Genomic DNA, 8,515 nt, shown 5'->3' on the forward strand with positions numbered 1-8,515 from the left:
AAAACTAGCATGGAAGCAGTTGTAGGAGATAAGAGTGAGGCAAGGGACTGTGTACACATCCAAGTTCCATGTATAGGGAAAAACAAGCCTGCGTAGGTGGTAAATTTATGGGCTAGGAAAATATCTAAGACTAGTTCTTTAATGGAAATTCTTCAGGATGGCTCTAGCTTAAGTACTTTCTGCAGTTGATGGCGGAAAGGGGGAGCTAGTGGACTGTTCCTGAATTTATGTTGAAGAGTAAAGAGGCCTGTCAACATCTTAGCTATTGCTTCAGTAAAAGCAGAGGGCATGAGAGCTATCAGATAAGACAGTGCAGGGGTAAAAGTGGGCTAGATGGTATTTGTGGATCAGAGCAGTGAGATAAATGTAGTGGATACAGAAAATTAAAGCACAATAAACACAATAGGATGGCTTCAAATTTCCATCAGAATCTTTTTTTAGTACATGTAATAAATGTTGTTACAGCTTTAGAATAATTTTATTTGTGATCTGCTTTTTCATAATTTTCTTACTTGTAGCTAGTGTTTTTGTTGAATAGGTACAAAGCAGCTTAGACTAATTGGGTGCCTATATACATGCTCTAGGATTGCTGGAGGAGGGGGGAGGGCATTTTAATTAGAAAGGCTCTTGGGAGTTGCTCTAATTAAAATATTGCAGCATCTAATGTATTGAGCATCCCACATTTCAAAATGGCGGTGGGGATGCGTTAATTAAAGCTCCTTTGACAAGCTTTAGTTAAGTGCCCCTGCAGCCATTTTGAAATGTGGGGTATTGAATATATGAGACGCTGCAGCATGCTGGCACGTTCTAATTGGAATGCTTCAGCAGACTCGATTGATTGAGTCTGCCCAAGCACTCCAGTTAGAATGCTCCAGCATGCTGCAGCGTCTCATGTATTCAGCATTCCATCTTTCAAAATAGTGGCCGGGACACTTAACTAAAGCTCATCAAACAAGCTTTAGTTAAAGCACCCCTGCTGCCATTTTGAAATGTGGGACACCAAATACACAAGATGCTGCAGCATTTTCATCAGAGTGTGTGTCCACTCGCTTCTGATTAAAATGCCGATGAATCGAGTCTGCTCTGATGCACTCTAATCAGAACACATAGGAGCACATGTATAGGCACCCACTGTGTTACACCTTTTGGACTCACAGGCCAGATGAATGCCACAAGGCCTTTCTGCAAGCTGGATCAAGCCCTGGGCCCTACCACCGCCCCCTCGTGCCCTCTGGTGCTAGGATTGGGTCCTAGGGGGCTGGCATTGTTACCTCTCGCCCCTCACATGCCAGGATTGTGTCTCAGGGGCTTGGCACCACTCTCTCCTTCCCTCTGTGTGCTGGGGCTAGGACTGGGCCCAGGGGCTTAGTGCCATCCCTGCCTGGCCCTGCATACTGGAATCAGGTGGTAGATCCAGTGCTCAGGGCCCACGGCTTCCTATGGGTCCAGAGCTTTGGGAGCAGGGGTGCTGTGCCATTGCTCCCCTGCTGCCAAATTTCCAGACCCACAGGAAGCCCCATGGGCTGGATGACATGAAGCCATGGGCCGAATCTGGCCCGTGGTCTGGAGGTTAAGCACTCCTGGCTTAGACAAAGAAGAATCCTTTGTTGGAGAAAATTTCTGTGGTGCTTCCATACGTGGTAGCACTTTGTCCTCCAGTATCACTTCTGCTGCTTGTTGCTAAGCTCTTTTAGTATGACTGAGGATCACATCAAACAAACAGAACAGGAAGAACAACTGTTCAATTCAGATGTTGATGAAGAAATAACAACAGGCAAAGGGGAGGAGACAGGTAAGATACAAGGAACACAGAAAGAAGAGAAAATTCAAAGGAGAGAGAAATCAAAGGAGAGGAAATTCTTCCCACCAACACAGTGGCTTGTTTTGCCTAGATATCAGAATGTTTTAGAAATAATCTAGGAGAAAGCAACTGTCCTGAGATAGGAAAAAATGAAAAAACCCCAAAGCACCCTCACTTCCTTCATATTTTCCAAAAATTCTTGGGATATAATTGGATTAAAATTACTCCTGCCCTTCAACCATAGACCCTATTTATCTGTTGATGGCTTCTCTTGTCCTCTTTTGCTGATCTGCCCTTTTTCCTTGTCTCATAGTTTTATTTCCTCTCCCCACCCCTTCCTCTTACTGCTATTGGGCTGGGTTCCATAGCTGGCAGCAGAAGAAGTACAGAAAACAAGAGGGAGATAGGGTAAAGGGAGTTGTCTACCAGGTTGTAGTCCCCCCTTCAGAGGTTTCAGTACCAGCTCCCACATTTATGGAACATACCTACCCCAGAAGCAAGGCAAGGCACCTGCTCCTGTCATCCATCACACCTTCACCCTTTGTCCCTTTCTCTGTTGTATCTATGAGTATTACTGGTCCTGGGTATGGCTATAGACTGCATGTCACAGAAGGGTCTGGTGGCAACATGGTGGGGCTACCCGTGGCACTACCTGTGGCAGGGTAGTGCATGTAAAATACCACGATGTTGTAACCTCCAGAGTAAGGCAAGTAAAGCATGCCTCAAAATCCTAGTCCCCCGTTCCTTATTAGATACTCCTTGGTTGCAGAAAGACTAAGGGATATCACCCTGACAGAGAAGTGGCCTCATGGAGGTGTTAGGTAGTCAGCAGCAGTTCTTATCTGTTGCTCTTCAGCAGAAGCTACAATTACCAAGGTACTAAACGTCTGGACTTGGTCTGGCCTTTGGATTCTGTCTCAATGGTCTAAAGGAAGGGATGGTGAGTCTTGGGCAGCCTCCACTCCTCCATCCTCCTGCCTAGACGTATGCCTCAAAGGTCTCAGTGTGATGGTCGCAGGACTCTGTACAAGCAGATTCATCAGGCACCTGACTAGACCTCTTATGCATACACCATGATCCACAGGATCAGCAGTTGTCTATTACAAGTATCCCTTCTCAGCTGTTTTCTTTTGCTCATTCATTTTACTCTTCTCTAGGCCAATCGCAAACCAGGGAGTCAAGAAGCAGAATTATAGGATCTTTTGTCTTCTTATTGCAGCCTGCAGCATGGCAGGCTAGTTATCTGCTATACCTCTGAAAAAAACAGTAGTATGCCTGACATGGATGAAGTTACTTTAAATTTCCATCTGTGTTAATTGTATAGAAGGTTCATAGAAGAAAGGAGGCAAGGGAGTCAGTTACCTCTATAGTAAAATGCCTCCAGATTGCATATATCTTTTAAACATTAAAATAACTCCTAAGTCAACTAGGTTATGACACCAAATTCTGATTATTGTTGCTATATTAGAATTACCTTCCCAAATCTGAACAAACTGTATTTAAAAGAATCCGTTATGATAAGAATATGAGTATTTGCAATAGCACATTAAACTTGGAAAACAAAATAGAAACACATATTAAAAATCATACAGACAATGCAAATCTAAGTAGATATTAATTCACTTAAAATACTTTCCCATCGTCTCCAGCATTATCAGCTTGGACAACATATAGAAATAGAATTATCTCTCTTTGCTTGTGTATTTTATCCAAAGAGGGTGGAGGTACCATATACTTCATATTTTAGATATTTCTGCTATTACAGGGTCATTTTTGAGATCTTCACTAAGTGGTGGCCATCTAAGGGTCTGTCCACTATAGCTGAGTTTATGTTTTCAGACTAGAGGTTAGAGTCACCATCCTAAAATTTAGATTTTAAATTGGGTGTCATTGACAAACTACAAGAATTTGAGCCGTATTTTATACCGGTGAAATTCAGTATGATTCCATTGAAGTCACTGAAACTACAGCAACTTAAACCAGCTGTGAATCTGATCCATAATGTGTGATTATATTTAATGTAAAGTAAATGTTTTAGTAAATATCAAAATCATTCTCACTACTTCTAAATGTATTTTGTGAAGAAGTTATTAGTGGGGATTTAGCAGTTTAGCTTCATGTTTAATAATAATCACTATCAATTATTATTGGATAGAAGAAATAAGCACTTCCTGACAGTCTAAGACAGGGGTGACGTGTAGGGGGTGCACATGGGTGCACGTGCATGCACCCCCTGAGCATGGCAGTACACCCCCTACAAAAAGGTGCTGCTGACACTGTTGGTGGCGCCTGAGGGCGGTCACTGCTCGCCACCCTGCCACCAAAACCACCAGTGGCATTTGTGGGCAGTCAGCGATCCCCACTGGCCGCCACTACTGCCGGTGGTGCCTGCAGGTATGACTCCTGCGTGGTGCTCGCCACCCCTGGCTGCTGACAGCGCCGGCGGCGTCTGTGGGAGCTCCCCACTCACCACTCCCACCGTGCTCCCCCAGCCACCAGGGACATGGGTCGTTCCTGGCCTAAGACAATTTTAGTACTGATCCATATTCAACATGATTTTTTAAACTATATCATAATATGCAGTTGATCATAGTTCTTTTGCCAGTGCATATGTGAATAGCTTCATTTTTTAAAATTAGAACACTCTATAAGTGTTGTATTTAAATAAAGCGCAGATAAAACAGTCTCTTCTCTGAGGGCTTCTGTGCAGTTTATTTGTAGCTATGGCACTGAATAGAAGAACTCTCTTGAAAAGCTGTTGGACAGAAAAAAAAAAATCATTATTATGACTGTTCTCTGATTGCCTCAGTTCCTTCTCAGCCACCTCAGACAGCAAATAAAGCTCACCTTTATATCCTCACTCTAGGTCCTTCATTAGTCGGGCTCATTATTTTCTTGTAAATAGCTAATTTAGTGCACTACAGGATAGTTTTCTCAGCCCTTCATCAGAACCATCTTGGATCCCAAGCCTTATAGCTCTGAGTTCTGAGGTTTCAAGAGGTTTGCCTCCTGCCCCTTGGTCATGAGACACTGGACAAGGTGTTGTCTACGCCTTGTGATTCCAGTGTGCAGTTTGCAATGCTTCTATTCCCTGCACCAGAAGGGAGGCATGTGAGGCCCCAAGTTCAGCAACTCTCCCAGTGCTTAAAGCAGAGGTGGGCAAAATGGCGGATCCAGCTAGTGGCCAGACTCCATTTCCCAACAGCCCCTGCCCACATCACTGTGGCCAGTTTCTGTGGAGACTCGAGCAGCAGGGGGGCCATGACACTGTGGGGCCAGGGTTTCCATAGAGACCGGCCCCAGCAGCACTGGCAGGGCATGCAGCAGGGCAGGGAGCTGCTTCGGAGTCAGGGCTGGGATCTTGCAGTGGTGGCGGCGTGGGGCAGAGCCACGATCCACTGCCTGCACATGCCTGCCCAAGGCACGCAGGTAGCAGATCATGGCTCTGCCTCAGCTCTGGACCCTGCTGTCACCACCACAAGATCCCAGCCCCAGAGCAGCTCCCTGTCCAGCCATGCTGCCCTGCCAGGGCTGCTGGGGCCGGTCTCCATGGAAACCCTGGCTCCATACTGTCACAGCCCTGCCACTACTGGGGTCTCCATGGAAACCAGCCACAGCAATATGGGCAGGGGCTGCTGGGAAATGGAGTCTGCCGTGGGCCGGACTTTGCCCATCTCTGGCCTAAAACCTGACAGTCTGAGGAACCAATGCAAGTATTAAAATCAGCCTCCATGCTCCTCTTAAACAGGACCCAAGATTCATTTTGCCACTCTGGCCTCAATGCTGCCTTCTCTCATGAACTCAAGAAAAGAATATTCTTGGTTTTATCCTGGGAACAAATCCTTCATTCAATCACCATTCAGTGACAATCTGTCAGTCCTGAGGCTGCACCAACCACTGGGACTCCTTTGATGTAGTAATAATGTTCCTCCATTCTTCTTGGTCTTTTGCAATCCTTGTACAATCAGTCAGTTTTAATCCCATCCAGTCTTTGATGTTGGTGGTCCAGCTTGTCCTAGGTCTTCCTTTTCTCTTAGTGACACTAGTACCTTTTAAGTCAAAAATGGCAAAAAAAGACTAGAATAGCACAGTGAATTAAGGCGTGTGATGGGGTCTATGGGCCTCACCTGGGGTTGCCCAGGAAACAGCTAGGCAATAGGCCACTGTCCAGTCAGGACATAAATCCTGCTATGACTAAATGAAAACGGCCAGGCAAGAAGTCACAAGATAATTTAGCAAGATAGCCTGTTTCCACCTAATTGACATCTCAAAGACCAGAGGCTGGGAAAGTCATGCGGCCCAGAGAGGAGAATTGTAGGGAAAACTCCTCAAGTTACAAAATGTTCCAAGGAGAGCTTCAGCTCGAAGGGCAAGTTTGGATTCTGTTGGAGGGAATAGCAAATACACTCCCATTGCAAAGTAGGGCCAAAGCACTAGAGACTGATCTGCATGCCATCCAGAAGCTGACTCTGCCTTAATCTAGTCAAGGATATCTGACTGTCTCTCTCTTCATCCCTATTGGTATCCAAAAGAGCAGATGGGATATCATGTCCTAGCTGATGGGCATCAGTATCTGCTACAGCATTCTTCAGGCTAGTTCCATTTTGGCATCTCCAGCACAGCAGAGAAATGGGGGGGCCAATAAATTGTCTCACTCTGCAGCTCTAACACAGTTCAATGCAAATTGGACATCAGGAAAGCATTGTTGCTCATCTTGCAATGCTTTTGGTGACTATAGTGTTGTCTTGAAAAAATGGTTGGCCAAGGAACAAAAAAAAAGCACTTAAGACTCTGATTACCTTGTCTAGCAGCAGCATAGGTTGCCTCGAACAGTAATGGAAGTCCATAAGAAAGGGTGGTTCTCGGCATATTTGTGGTCTCAGACTTGAATCCAAAGGAACAAAGAATTAAAAAAAAATGATTCTGCCCCTACACTTTCCTGTTTGCGCACATCCAAGTTTACTTCTGATGATGAAACCTGTCCTGGGAAGAAACTGTATGTAAGGAATGGCACCATCGTTTCTTCAAGGAGACATTCCATCCCCCGTCCTCCCCCAAGGGAGACTAATCATGTTCTGCAAACTATCACAATGTAGTTCTGTGTAGTGAAGGTAGGCATAAGTTTCATATGTAGTGGCTGTATTCCAGTTGCAGAAAATGTCTCTAAATGTTGGCCCTGCTACACATTCAAATTAAAACTGGATAGAAACCAGCTATGAAGTTGTTACACATTTTCAAGTACTAACTTTGTGGCTGCTTAGCTCTTTTTTACAGCAAGATAGTCATTATTATGGTGTGGTGATTACTTTGCAAGTGTGGCTGCTCTAAATTTATTTCATGATTAACCAATTAATTGCATAATATATGTAATGTGTAGTAGGAATCTTAGGGACCAAGTTCAGTAGGGATTTCTAGACTTTGCCCTCATTGATTTTTGAGGGACTATTTGAGATAGAGACTGGGCTATGCAATAATGGCTGTAATAACAGCCCCCTGGGCCCCAATGGAGCACATGTTAAAGCTGTACATCAGTGGTTCTTAAACTTTATGGACACAAGGCACCTCTCTATAACTTTTGTGCATCACCATGCCCCTTTATAAATCCATAGTGCATCCTCACTTTGAATACTGTGCCCAGTTCTGGTCCCCACACCTCAAAAAGAATACAGGCAGTCCTTGGACTTACGGCACAATTGGTTCCCGAAAGCTGTGTCTTAGGTCAAAGCATTGTAACTTGGAACCAGTTTTCTCATAAGAAACAGTGTTGGTTCCTGAACCAAGGCCTGATACCCAATTTTCACTAAAAATACCCTAGAATTTTGTACTCGACCAATTATAGATGAGTAATATAGCTACATTAATGTATTTAAATTGTAAATAGCAATCCTATTGATTTGGAAGAACTTCATTGAAGTGACTTTGCTGGATTTTTTGAAGAGGTCTTGGTTGGACTTTTTACAGGGTTCTTGGCTGGAGTCTTCTCAGGAGTCTTGGCTGCAGGTTTTTCTGGAGTCTTGCCTGCTTTCTTAAAGAAAGTGTCCAAGGAAGTTTGGACAGATGTTCTCCGGGGAGAGGAGCGACGCAGCAAACTTGTTCGCTGGGATGGCAACGCATCGGATCAAGTGTTGTAAAGTCGAAAGAGGTCAGAAAGTTGAAACAGGGTGTCAATTTATAAACACTGTAAGCATGAAACGTTGTAACTTGAAACCTAAGTCAAGGACTACCTGTATAGAAGAACCAGAGCAAGTCCACAAAATGGCAGAGCTCCAGGCTGCTTGGGGTCCCCTGCCCCACATGCACCTCACCCTGCCCCCACACTGGGGGGCATGAGAAGATTGATCCAAATCCTAAATGGCAAAGAGGAAGTAAATAGAGACTTATAATTTACTACCTCACAGTACAAAACCTAGCGCTCACAAAATAACTGACTGCAACCAGGAAAGTTTCCCATATCGCTCTCCTTCGAAGGAGAATCGCTCTGCAAAGTTTGCTCAGGACCTCACCCCACTTTTGGGTCCCGATCCCCTGGTTGAGAAACCGGCCCGGATAGTCTTGCAAGATCCCTTCCCCGCCGAGAGCCTAGGCGGGGTGCTGCACCCAGGCCAGGTCGCGGGCTCCCTCCTCCTCCCCCTTTCCGCGCTCCCGGCCCCGGGCCCCGCCACCCCTCCGGACTCAGCCCGCTGCTGGGCGCGGAGGCGGCAGCCCTGCATTGCA

This window comes from Alligator mississippiensis, chromosome 1 (genome assembly GCF_030867095.1).
Source record: "Alligator mississippiensis isolate rAllMis1 chromosome 1, rAllMis1, whole genome shotgun sequence".
Taxonomy (NCBI): Eukaryota; Metazoa; Chordata; order Crocodylia; family Alligatoridae; genus Alligator; species Alligator mississippiensis.